The following is a 14,854-nucleotide window of genomic DNA, read 5'->3' as shown; positions in this document are numbered from 1 at the left end:
TACGCAGAGCATACTTATACAGGGTTTAAACCCTAAGTTTTTAAGGCTTAGACCCTATAAAACCTCATTATCTCCCTTAAGGTTGGCCTTATCTTCAGCCTCCATCCTCTAAAGTAGTCCCCTCTAAACCCTAGCACCATTTTGTGAGATTCTTGAGCCCTTTTTGTGATTTGGTGCATATTGAAGAAGAAGGAGCTCATTGGAGAAGTGTTGGTTGGCTTGGAGCTTGTAGATCCAGACTACTCTTCTTCATCATCTTCTAGAAGGTATAAAGTCTCAACCTTTATGATTTGTTGCTTAGATCTCATTTACATTAGGGTTTTGATATATTTTGGTCCCATGGGTTGATTCTTATGGTAAAGGCTACTCCAGAAGCTTATGTTAGCATTTCTTGATTTTTCTGAGGTCCCTAGTAAATAAAAATCATATATTGATGGCTTTAGTTCAATATGAAGTTAGGAGGTTAGAGTTTGGTTTTACACTTCTTTGAGCCATGCAAACGCATCAAGTTGTCAAATTTATCAGTTAAGTCGTTCCTTACGTTCAGTTTTGTGAGTTAGATGTTTGTTCTTAATATATTAATTCTTAAAAATGAAGTTTGGTAAATTGAGGAGTACGCCTTGCATAAGGTTGGAGTATGCAGCGCGTACTGATTAGTCACCCCGTTTTCTGGTTTGCTCATCTACTGTAACGCCCGTAGATCCGGGCTAGTCAATTTAGAGGCAATAAGTGTCGAAAACGACTTTTAGGAAAAAGGTTATTTAGAATAAATATTCTTAACAAAGTTTTAGTATATCTTACAAGGTTTTCGTACATATAAAGAACGCCAAAATCCGAGTTATAACGAAGAAGTTATGGCCCGCCGAAGTTTTACGGCAAAACCGACACGACACCGAGAGACGTAAATAGTGAATTTACGATGTAGGGCTTTTTAGCCTTAGTGATCTAAACAAAATTCGTAGAATATGTTAAACCGAGAAAATCCATAAAAAGAACGCCCAAATCTGACTTCGTATGAAGAAGTTATGATTTTTCTAAGATTCGGCTTAGCAGTGCATAGCCCGAAACTCGAATTTTAGTTCGAGTGGTTTTTGGCTTACGCGACCTAAATGAGAGTTGAATATCTCATTAATAGGAACTCAACGGTAAAAAGATAGACGAAAACAGAGTCGGTATGAAGAAGTTACGAATTCTTCGCGGTCATTTAACAGTCTAAACGACTCCTACTGTTAAATTTGAGATCAGTCGAGAATTAGCCGACGGAGTCTAAATGAAAGTTGTAGATCTTGTTTTTACCTACACGTGGAAAAAAAAAGAACGTCGAAAACGGAGCTCATATGCGAGAGTTATGATTTTTCTAAGTTTGAAGGCTGATACGCGATAGGGGTGAGGTGGCACCACCAGAATTGGACACGTGGCACCACCAGAAGGTTGCCACATGCACCAACTCGGCGAGTAGGTCCTCCTACTCAGCGAGTAGGTCAGTCAACTCCCCTATAAATAGAGGTGCCGGGTTCCCTCATTCTTCACACCTTCCCAAACTATTCTTTCTCTCTCTAGACTCTCTCTCTCTAGCCCCCTAACCCCCCTAAAAGCCTAGGTAAACCCCCTAACACCCGAAGGAAGCCCCGAGGCTCCCGAAGCCCCGAGAAAAGATCCTTTCGGCTCGGGAACGCTGCTCCAGCGAATCCCGGTTTTCAAGAAAACCCGCTGTAAGTAAGCTATGCCTACGCTATCTTTAGTATAGCTTATGTTTCAATATAGTAATGTTATTAGGACCTTATAATAAGTATTTGGGCTATTAATATGAGTTATATTGAGTGTTATTTAACGCTTATATAATAATAATAATAGCTAGACTATTAATTTGTCGCGGTTAACGTCAGACTAAACTCTAGTGGTAATGATACTAGGTTTTGTCGAGGAAGTTGTTTTAAGAGTAACGAAGTGTTGTCCAAGTGTCGAGTCACCACCTTCCCAGGTGAGTGCATAGTCCCTTTCATGAACATGATTTTAATACAAGTATTGATTTAAGTATTAATTATATGTTTATGTGCGAGTTAACTGATGTTGCCTGAAATACATGTTAAAGAACATACCTGATTATATATGATGATTTAGGATGAAGAGTAAACCTAAATTAATTATGAGGAATATTGGGTAGTAATTTCTTACGAGTATGAGTCACTTATACTCTGAGAATAGAACTTTAGTATATGTCATTGATCCAAGAGCATGGATTAGACACAGTCATTGTCCCTAGTTCGAGAGTATGGATTAGGCATAATCATTCATCATTAATCCGAGAGTATGGATTAGTCATTTGTCCCTAGTCCGAGAGTATGGATTAGTCATTTGTCCCTAGTCCGAGAGTATGGATTAGGTAAAGTCGTTCATTTCTGATCCGGGAGTATAGATTAGGTAAAACGGCTAATCTTAGGTACGAGAATATGGATAGTCTCGTTGTGAGGATCGACGGGGTGGGATAAGAGTTGTTTATATATATGGTGAAATGGTATATTTTGTGAGTTTAAACTATATATATGGTATAACATTGTGGGATTGAACTCCCTATGTACTCACCAGGTTTCCCAACCTGACCCACTCAGTTTATTTATTTCACAGGTGTTGATATGAAGTCACATTACACTGAGAGATTAAGGAGATATAAATCACTAGTGATAATGAATGTAAGTTCTGTTTATGCTTATGTTTCTGTATTGACGATGACATCCCAAATGTTTAAAAATGAATAAAAATAATTTTCTTCGGAAGTGCTTTGATAACGCGATTATCATGTTATACTGGGAACAAATTCCGCAACATTTTTATTAAAAGAGGTACTCTGATTTTTATAAAGCATAAACAAAAATCGGTCTTTTCTGGCCGTGAAAATGGGGATGTCACAGTTGGTATGAGAGCATTAGTTTAAGCGAACTAGGAATATGGATTTATTTCTAGACTTAAACTTAGAATGCTAAGCGATGATTGTGAGGTGTGAGCACTAGCTTATTTTAGGAATTGTGCCTAAAATGCTTTTATGTGCTAAATGCTTTGTGCATGATATGTTGTTAATTGTTCGGATCTATGGTCTATTGCCGACCGGATCTGGAAACCTTATGTGTTTAGGATTCTAAACGTACGACTACGATATTAGAACTAGCATGTAAACGTTTCGGAGCGATAAGGATGATTTAACCGTCAATCCTAAGTAAAGGTCTAGATTCACCTTATTCGGTGTATAGATCAAGATGGCAAGAACCCGTAGCGGAAACGTGAATGCAAATGGGAACCGAGATCAACCCCCAGTGATTGAGCAAATACCAGTTGTGGTAGCCGTTGTTGATCCAATAACGATGGCCGGAGTGCAAGCATTGATCCAAATGATGTTGGATCGTCAAATGGAGGAAACCAGATGTTTGCTCCAGCAAAATCGAAAGGAAGCGACTATTCAGATCGAACGGCCCGAGTTGAACGAAGGGCGGACTGAGGAGGAGAACTGCAGTAGAACCGTTGGTCAAGCTGACCCCCTAGTGATTAGGATGAACAATCAAGATGAAGGATTCGAGAGGAATGGATGCAAGTACAAAGATTTTCTAACTTGCAAGCAATCGACTTTCACTGGGAAGGAAGATCCGATCGGGGTCATGGATTGGATCTCAGAGATGGAATTGGCCTTCATGACATGTGGTTGCAAAGGCAAGCTACAAACCACGTTTGCAGTACGTCAATTCAGAGGAGGTGTTGTTCGCTGGTGGAATACCCTAGGGAAGACTTTGAGCCCCAATAAGCCCCTGCAACTGACATGGGCAGAGTTTCTGGTGCAATTAAAATGAAAGTACTGCTCAGCTCAAAACTTACTCAAGCTAGAGAACCAGTTCCTAACCTTGAAGAAAGGAAGCATGTCAATCGATGAATACACGAACAACTTCACAGAAAAGATGGAGTTTGCCTTGCATCTAGTTCCGGATGAGCTGGCGAAAAATGATAAGTACGCAAAGGGACTTCCATGGGAGTACGCGGTGCCAGTGCGTCAGGCACATACTCTGGAGGCAGCTATTTGGGCTGCCAAGTCTGTGGAGGATATGATTAAAGGAAGAGCTGCCAACAAGGTTGAGGTTGGCGAGAAGAGAAAGTTTGAAGGGTCTTCAAGGTCCGACGAGAAGAGAAAATTCTTGAAGTCTGGTTCAAAGAAGTTCGAAGAAGGAACACAATGGTGTGACAAGTGCAGAAAGAAGCACGTTGGGAAATGCTCTAAGGAGATGACCTACTTTAAATGCGGGAAGACTGGTCATTATGCTAGAGAATGCACAACCAAGAGAGAAGTCTGCTTTAAGTGTGGTGAAGAGGGACACTTCAAGCAAGACTGCTCAAGGAAGGAGGGGGCTACAAAGCCAAATGTGCCGCCAAAACCAAAGGTGAGAGCATTTCAAATGATCCTTGACGAAGCAGATAACAATGCGAGGATTCAGGAGTGAAGGCTTGACATCCGAAGGTCGAGTTATGAAGTAACCATAGAATCATATGATGTAGCCTATTAGAGGCATAGTCTAGGGTGAACTTGAACACTTATGTAATAGTTTCAAGTAGTAATAAACTTTCGTTTTGATATTTGATGTGTTAAGCTGTTATGTGATTTTCTTGTGTGGTGACTTGGAAAACTGTGGGACAATACTTGGGACGAGTATGAGTAGGTGTGAATGGCCTATACTACCGGAAGCACATGACTCACACTTGGATCAGGGAAAGTCACAAGGTTACCAAGAAACTAGTAATTGATTTCATTCTATTCAAGTATGTTGTTACCCATCGTTTTGGTAATGACTAAGAAGATTGTTAATATTCTGACCATATTGGTCATATCACATTGAGTCCGACTACGATTAGTAGGTTACGTGGTTCAGAGAACCAAGTTTGATGTAGCGTCCGACTTAAACCAAACGATTGAAATCAAAGCGAAGTATCGCGCTCGTTGTTAGAGAAGTTGGTAGCTAGAAATGCTACATGTTAAAATGTGATTATATCACATTAGACCATGAAGGAAGACATATTCCGTTCTGGAATTTGACTCTAAGAGACCTGAGTCTAAGCGTTGCTGCATACGATGATAGGTCATTAGAATATGACACATCGGTCAATTGTAGTAATCAAATTAACTTATCCTAAGTTTGTTAATAAGAAGAAGGAGCCTCTGATAAAGAATGACGTTGTGACACGAAGGTCATAATTGAAAGTCTAACGAGCAAGTGCAAGATCGAGCACCGCCTCCAGTCAAGGAGTCCAAGATTTAGATATTCATTCGACGAAACAAGGAAGTTATGATTATTACCTAGGATGAAGAGATAACATTTGAAGTCATTATACTGCCCTGTTTCGTTGATGATTCTAGGACGTAATCATCCTAAGGGGGAGATAATTGTAACGCCCGTAGATCCGGGCTAGTCAATTTAGAGGCAATAAGTGTCAAAAACGACTTTTCGGCAAAACGTTATTTAGAATAAATATTCTTAACCAAGTTTTAGTATATGTTACAAGGTTTCCGTACATATAAAGAACGCCAAAATCCGAGTTATAACGAAGAAGTTATGGCCCGCCGAAGTTTTACGGTAAAACCGGCACGACACCGGGAGACGTAAATAGTGAATTTACGATGGAGGACTTTTTAGCCTTAGTGATCTAAATGAAATTCGTAGAATATGTTAAACCGAGAAAATCCATAAAAAGAACGCCCAAATCTGACTTCGTATGAAGAAGTTATGATTTTTCTAAGATTCGGCTTAGCAGTGCACAGCCCGAAACTCGAATTTTAGTTCGAGTGGTTTTTGGCTTACGCGACCTAAATGAGAGTTGAATATCTCATTAATAGGAACTCAATGGTAAAAAGATAGACGAAAACAGAGTCCGTATGAAGAAGTTACGAATTCTTCGCGGTCATTTAACAGTCTAAACGACTCCTACTGTTAAATTTGAGATCAGTCGAGAATTAGCCGACGAAGTCTAAATGAAAGTTGTAGATCTTGTTTTTACCTACGCGTGGAAAAAAAGAACGTCAAAAACGGAGCTCATATGCGAGAGTTATGATTTTTCTAAGTTTGAAGGCTGATACGCGATAGGGGTGAGGTGGCACCACCAGAATTGGACACGTGGCACCACCAGAAGGTTGCCACATGCACCAACTCGGCGAGTAGGTCCTCCTACTCAGTGAGTAGGTCAGTCAACACCCCTATAAATAGAGGTGTCGGGTTCCCTCATTCTTCACACCTTCCCAAACTATTCTTTCTCTCTCTAGACTCTCTCTCTCTCTAGCCCCCTAACCCCCATAAAAGCCTAGGTAAACCCCCTAACACCCGAAGGAAGCCCCGAGGCTCCCGAAGCCCCGAGAAAAGATCCTTTCGGCTCGGGAACGCTGCTCCAGCGAAGCCCGGTTTTCAAGAAAACCCGCTGTAAGTAAGCTATGCCTACGCTATCTTTAGTATAGCTTATGTTTCAATATAGTAATGTTATTAGGACCTTATAATAAGTATTTGGGCTATTAATATGAGTTATATTGAGTGTTATTTAACGCTTATATAATAATAATAATAGCTAGACTATTAATTTGTCGCGGTTAACGTCAGACTAAACTCTAGTGGTAATGATACTAGGTTTTGTCGAGGAAGTTGTTTTAAGAGTAACGAAGTGTTGTCCAAGTGCCGAGTCACCACCTTCCCAGGTGAGTGCATAGTCCCTTTCATGAACATGATTTTAATACAAGTATTGATTTAAGTATTAATTATATGTTTATGTGCGAGTTAACTGATGTTGCCTGAAATACATGTTAAAGAACATACCTGATTATATATGATGATTTAGGATGAAGAGTAAACCTAAATTAATTATGAGGAATATTGGGTAGTAATTTCTTACGAGTATGAGTCACTTATACTCTGAGAATAGAACTTTAGTATATGTCATTGATCCAAGAGCATGGATTAGACACAGTCATTGTCCCTAGTTCGAGAGTATGGATTAGGCATAATCATTCATCATTAATCCGAGAGTATGGATTAGTCATTTGTCCCTAGTCCGAGAGTATGGATTAGGTAAAGTCGTTCATTTCTGATCCGGGAGTATGGATTAGGTAAAACGGCTAATCTTAGGTACGAGAATATGGATAGTCTCGTTGTGAGGATCGACGGGGTGGGATAAGAGTTGTTTATATATATGGTGAAATGGTATATTTTGTGAGTTTAAACTATATATATGGTATAACATTGTGGGATTGAAATCCCTATGTACTCACCAGGTTTCCCAACCTGACCCACTCAGTTTATTTATTTCACAGGTGTTGATATGAAGTCACATTACACTGAGAGATTAAGGAGATATAAATCACTAGTGATAATGAATGTAAGTTCTGTTTATGCTTATGTTTCTGTATTGATGATGACATCCCAAATGTTTAAAAATGAATAAAAATACTTTTCTTCGGAAGTGCTTTGATAACGCGATTATCATGTTATACTGGGAACAAATTCCGCAACAGTTTTATTAAAAGAGGTACTCTGATTTTTATAAAGCATAAACAAAAATCGGTCTTTTCTGGCCGTGAAAATGGGGATGTCACATCTACACATGGCCTAGAGGAGGGTACGCATGGAGAGACCCAAAAGTCAACTTTGAGACTTTAGGGTATGTTTGGATGGGTTAAGACATGGAAGGGTAAAATGGTCTTGTAACTTAGGGAGTGGAAGTCCGTATTGGACCGTTAACCTTGGATTATTATCGCCTTAATTATTAATTAGGGTTGTTTTGGATATGTAGAGTGCATGGAGCTTTTGTTAGTAGTATTTCAAGCGTGGGATTTATTATCTTCATTTTCAGATGAGCTTCTTCACTATACTTGTGGGTCAAAGGCACCAATGTTGGCCCACTCGATAATGTTTAAAGGATGCTAGTTGTCTATGTAATACTTGCATGTTTTGTATGCTGGGTGGGGCCCATTATGCGAGTTAGGGCGAGGCCCGTTATACTCATTGGGTGGGCCTTGTTATGCGAGTTAGGGCGAGACCCGTTATACTAATTAGGCGGGGCCGATATACTAATTAGGTGGGACCCGTTATGTGAGTTAGGGAGAGGCCTATTATACTCATTTGAGCGGGGCCCGTTACTTGTATGGTATTTGATATGTTAGGAAATTCACTAAGCTTTGTGCTTACAGTTTAAGTTTATGTTTCAAGTAATTTAGGTTCGAAAGAGAAGGGCCTGACCTGATCATAGCACATCCATCTGTGTCCAACATTTTGTGATTTTGGAATGGTACTCTGATAACTATTTTCTACTTTGACATACTTTGGGTAATTGAAATGAATTTTTGATGATTTTGGTTGATTTAAAAAAAAATTACCTAGTATTTTTGGGATGTTATAGTTTACTTGTAGATTGTAAATAAAAGTAAAACCTTCGATCCAAATTTATTTTACACTATATAAATAAATAAATAAATAAATAAATAAATATATAAATAAGTAGTTATACAAGTGTTAAGTATACAATATTCAAATATTCTATTTTAAGAGTGTAAAATAAAGTTTAGAGTTGTGTTGGAGATGAAAAATTTTAAACTCAATTATATATTTTATAAATAAGATGTAAAAATAAAATGTGATTGAAGATACTCTTAGGGTTATTTATTTTTTTTAAGAAAAAACACTTATGGTTATGCCATGCAATACACACATAACATTTGGCATTTCGCAGATGTTTGTTTTTTAGAAGACTTACGACTTAAAAACGGTTGCATGTGTGCGGCATAACACAACATTGTGAGGGGTTTATTATGTCACAACAAAATTATAAATGTGGAAAATCACTTAACAATTAAGAAGAGGACACATTAAACCTAAAAAGATCTCTGTCTTTCACATTGTAGGCAACATACTTTGAATAACAAAAACTAACAAAAACCTTAGCAATTTCGAAATTCAGAAATCAAGGTTAAGGGTTTACATACTTTTGATTTGTTATAGCAAACAAATCACTTCACTCCTTCCTTTGAAGAGCTTGGAAAGCTAGCACCAAAATGATGATGAATCTAATGGCTCACACCCAAACCCTAGAACTAGAACACAATTGAGAAGAGAGGAGAGGTATAAATTTTGTTTATATGCTTAGTGGAAAGAGTAACCACCAAATTTAATGTCAAGGGGTCCTATTTATAGTTTCGGTAACTTGTAGGCAGAGCCATATTTGAATTAATTAAATAATGGATTTCATACCAATTCAAATCATTTCATTCTAAACATATAGGAGACTTCTGGAAATCCTAGAAGAGCTCCTAAAACCGCCAACCCTTGGATGGTTCTAGAATTGCCTTTTTTGTTTAGCTATTGAACAATTACAATTCACCCCTTGCATCTTTAATTAATTCCAATTAATCCCAGATTAATTCTAATTAATAATTAATCAATTCTAATTGATTTTACATTAATTTATTAATGATATAAACTAACAAATCAATTGTTTAACTAATGATCTCATATTAATTTATTAATCAATTAATAAATTAACAAATCAAATGTCTAGTTCCAATTAATATATTAATCATATAATATATTATCAAATCATTTCATCATAATTTCCAATTACTTTATTATTCATATAATAATCTAATAAATCATCACCTCTCTACAAATGTTATTCTAATAAAGGTCTAATTATGAGGGCAACCCAAAAAGGACTTTGCTTCTATGTTCAAGTTTATACCAATTTAGTTATTAGTTTAGACACCTTAATCCAACATTCTCCACTTAGACAAGTATATAACTACAATTGCAAGTATAACCTTGAACTAAACAGTAAATCGTGCTTTCCAAAGCCACTGTCGAACTCTGATTCAAATCAAATGTTGGCCCTAAGGTAAGTGATCGACTGTTCCTTCACTCTACAAGATATCATATGAACAGAGTCAAGGATTAAATGATCAACCTCATGTTCATTTATTATGTTTCCCAATTTCCTGATTTGTTATCAACTTAGACTACAAAATTTAACACATCAATTTAGTCTGGACCAGGAGCCTGGTTTTCATAGATCAACTCAAATCACTGAGGGGGGCTATAAATATTGCTTTTCCTAATAAGGTATTTTAATTTTAAACCCTAAGTATGAGAATTTATTTCATTTTAGACCTTAGGTGTGAATTAATAGCTAAACTAGACACAAATGGCATTTTCGGAATTTTTGGGAACTTGGCACAAATGTTGGGCATTCCTTAGGAACGGTGGGCGTAAGTGGCAAGAATGTAAACCCAAATTTTTAGGGTTTGGACCCTATTTAAGCGTCCTTAAGTCCCAAACCTACCTTCTTTCATCAGCCTCCAACCCACCTTCGTCCCTAAGTAAACCCTAATCCATTTTAGAGAATTCTTAAGAACTTTGTGGGTGTATTGGTAACCTTAAAGGAGAAAGGAAGAAGAGATGATCATATTGGAGGAGTGGGACTATTTGGATCCAGAATAGCAACATCATTTGGCATCATTTCGAGGTAAAAAGCTTTGAACTTGATGAAGCTATGCTTAGATCTAGTTTAGTCATTTGTGTTCTTTTGGTCCCATTTGTTTGGTATTTTGAGTATGAGCTACTCCAATCCATTTAAGTTGGCATTTCATATATTTTGGAGATTTTAGAAGCATAAAAATGTGGTCTTGATCATTATTTCCCTTCCATGCATTAGTTTGAATGTCTTAATGGGTTAAGTGGTTAGGGTTTTTGTGTTTGGGAACTTAATGGCCATGAAAGACCATAAATATGGAAACTTTATGGTTAAGGATGTTATTTTAGGTTTGGATATGGATTATGGACAAAAGAGCTTATGGATTAAGCTCTTAATGAAAAGGAAAAAGACTTAGTCGCCGACGTTGGGCGTTCCCCATGAACGTTAGGCGTTCGTGGTTAACCATCATGTTTTTGGTCAACTCATGTACGCCAAGCATAGAAGTTGAGTATGTTGGGCATACTCAGTTGTGTTGATCAAGTTTGACTTTGACTTTGACTTATTTTGACCAAGTTTGACCTAAGGGTATTTTGTATGTTCAATTAGAGAAAACATAGATCAGGAAAGTAGAGTTGCATGCACACATAGGTTTTTGTTTGTTGTGCTCAAAACTCATCAGTATTCGGAGCAAAGATTTATTCGGCTATCTTTTGGACTGAGATGTGAGTTTTCCTCAGTGTACTTGTGTGTCGAAGGCACTAATGTGGGCCCACTTGGTTACATATCCTGGTTTATAGGATGGTGTTATGCTAGTTAGATAATTGATTTGTAGATCTGTATGATTATTTGTGTTTGATGGATATGTGTTTTATGTTTTGTCTATTACATATGTCGAAATATTGTGTTTGGGTTGAGGCATTCATGCTTTGTGCTGAAGGTGAAGATACCCGAGGCATTATGGATAGGATGTAGGCCCAACGAGGTGGTTTTGTCATGTCGATGGTTTGTAGAGCGGTCCAAATAGGTTGTAAGTCCTACGAGGCGGTCCAGTCAGGCTGAAAGCTCATATATGCATATTATTGTTTGTTATTTTGTGTGATGGTACTTTGGGGGAACTCACTAAGATTTGGCTTACAGTTTCAGTTTACTGTTTCAGCTACCTTAGAGGATCATGGGAAAGCAAAGGCGTGATTGTGCATATCTTCCTTTTTTTATGACATTGGATCTTGGGATACTCTCATTTTGAATAATAGTTTTGAAACAATGGTTTTGTAAACACTTTATGGAAGAAATGGGTTGTTTTGAAAAGATAAAATTTATTGTGATTTTTGGGATGTTATAGGCTGGTATTAGAGCCTTGGTTTGAAAGAATTGGATGAACATTCGTATGAATCTAGTCTCAAACTAAGGATCTAAAAATTTTAAAATAGTTTTCAAATGTAACCAAGGAAGGGTGCGATGTGTACGATTATCCGGAGCAAGAAAGTATACTCCAAGTTATCCATACTGTTATTTGATATGATGTTTATGGTAGAACAACAGGTTAGTTGTAGGGTAGGGATCTTCAGGAATTGCATGATGTATGATGCCTTATTCCTATAGAGTCTTCTTGCTTGTTTGTTTTTAGGACTCTTTCGGGTGTGAATTAACTATTAACTGAATATGTTAAGTCACATGCTGCATGGGTTAAATAATTTTAGACTGAAGGATTTGGTCCTATTGCGTAGCTCTTGTCTGATTCCAACCATTGTAGGGTGGAATCTTTTAACCTAAGATTATTTAAGCTATGTTGCATGTGATTGTATTCATGAAGTAGTTAACTAGAACCAATGGGGGTCGTTTGAAAATTGATGGCATGGTGAGGTGTGGACCCTAGGATAGCCTAAGGAGTATGTAGTGCTCATGATGCACTTTTTAGCAAGTGTTTGGACTATCATTATGAGTTAGTATGGATGTAGCAGGCTAGTTTTGGAATTTTTAGCCTCCTTGAGAGAGTGAGGACAGGATGTATGCGTATCCTAGATTTTCTAATTATTTTGGGTGGTTGTAATGATCCTTGAGACAAATATGGGTAGGTGTTGAAGGTAGTATGGGCCCGTACTACTGGAAGCACATGAGCCCTATGCGTAGCAAGGAAGTCACAAACCCGAGGGGTAGTCCCATCATGTGGTTGTAGCAATATGTATTGCGGCATTCCTGCTGCACTTTTTGGTTCATTTTCAATATGGAGTTCACGAGGGGATCTGGTTCAGGATCTGGAACTGATGGGCAGGATAGGTCGTGGGTGACTGTTAATCATATACCGGAGGTGATTATCGTTGAGGTTTCGTAGATATTACAGGAAGAATTGTTTGGTATCACGGATCAGATCACTGGTGTGCTAGTTGCCAAGTTTGAGAAGCGAACTACAACTTTGCAGACTATGAGAAGGGCTGCTGAGATGACTACTGGGGGAGATACTGATGTGGGAATGTGACTCAGAAAGAGAAGGAGGGCTCATTTAGCAATGGACAAAGAGTTCAAGGATGCTAACTTGGGTATTGGAATTCAAGGGAGCTATGATATATGTGGGAAGTGTGAGGGAACCCACGGGTTTGCTTGTCACATGTTCAAATGCTATAATTTTGGAGAAAAAGGGCATGTTTTTTGCGATTGCAAGAAGGATCGGGTGTGTTTCCATTGTCACCAGCCGGTTCATCTTAAACATGGTTGTCCTACATGGGTAGAAGATGGAGTGCAGGCCCATATGTCCACTGTCCGGCAGGAGGTCAAGTTTGGAACGTAAGAAATCTTAGGTATGAAATTTTGATCCTCGGTTTAATTTTGAATGGGTAGTCATTGGTGTAGTATCTTATTAGAGCTAATATGATAGCATCTATAAGCCATAACGGGTCAAGGATTCGGCTTTCGGGGTGCTTTGTGAATCATAAAGTAGGAGGACCATTTGTGAAGGGTTGGAAGCTAATGTTGGGAAGGCTTCTGTCATACCCATTTAGGGTTTGGGATTTTATCGTGATTGCTGGTTAGTAGGAATTGTCATATGCCATTTTGTATACCGAGAGTTGTGTTTAGAGAGCATCTAGACGAATTGTTTCTTTTAGATGTGATGTGGAGAATGTAGGCCATTGAGGGAGAAAGCCCTGAGTAGGGGAGGACTAAGCATTCTACTCAGAGGACCAGATGCCACAAGTTCGAAGGATTAACAGCCAGATTGATTTTTGATGGGTTCCACACGATGAGTCGAAGGAAGTTATGGTGTAAGTTCATTGGATTTCGGTATTCGAGACTGTTGAAATCTTTTATGATAATAATGATTAAGAGATTGATCCAAAGCAAGTGCATGGTGAGCTGTCATAAATTCCTGCTCTCGGGGTTGTGCACACAATTCTTGTGTCGGAAGCTTCTAGACAAGATCTTGTTGCAGTCGGTTGTATAATCTAGGACAACGAAATAGAGTTCAGAGGAGTGCGTATTTCTCAGGCGGAATATCAATTGAGGGTGGTAGGGTTGGAAAGGATTCAATTCAACCTTGGTTTCGATGGCCTTTCAAAGTTTGGGCTCAGTCAGTTGAGCAATTGTAGGATCGGTTCGGTTATTTAAGCTAAAAAATTTCTTTGAGAAGGTTTGATGGATGCAGATCCATCTGAAAATCTTAGGATCGGGATGCTAGGTTTGTAAGCGAGTAGTAAGAGTCTTGAAATCATTAGAGAATGATTAATTCTAAGTGGGGGAACCACTTGGAAATATCGGTAATAAATTCAAATGCGGGTTATCTTGGAATTCGCATCTAAGGACAAGGGAGTAGCTGGTTTTGATCATAATCAGGAAAATCAGAGGCTAAGGATTTGGATTATCTCGTTCAGAGGATCTGGATTGTATTGATCTTCGATTAAGTATTTTTGTTGATGGATAACAAAACCATGGGATGGCCCCATGGAAATTATGGAAATTATGTGAGATTGTGGGTTAATCATAACGTTCCCTAGGTGATAGTCGGGCATAAAAGTATAGTAAGTCTATAATTTGGCCATAGCATTCTTTAGGATGAGTTAGGTCATACCAAGAATGGTTATGAGAATCTGGCTAGAATGGTGAGGAACCATGAGCTTCCCATTGTAATGATTGGATGGTGTTACGACGTGTCACAGACCTAGTGGGTTTCGTCTATGTGATGACGAGTGCCGCTTTTGGTTATCAGATCGGTAGTAAGCCCGAGTGCAGTTTTGGTTATCAGATCAGGTTAAGCACGAGTGCAGTTATTGGTTATCAAATCATGGTAAGCCCAAGTGAAGTTATTGGTTATCATATTGTGGTAAGCCCAAGTACAATTATTGGTTATCAGATCGGAGGTCATCCTGAGTGTAGTTATTGGTTAGGCAGA

Source organism: Lactuca sativa, chromosome 3, assembly GCF_002870075.4.
Source record: "Lactuca sativa cultivar Salinas chromosome 3, Lsat_Salinas_v11, whole genome shotgun sequence".
Taxonomy (NCBI): domain Eukaryota; kingdom Viridiplantae; phylum Streptophyta; class Magnoliopsida; order Asterales; family Asteraceae; genus Lactuca; species Lactuca sativa.
This window is presented reverse-complemented; position numbering follows the sequence as displayed.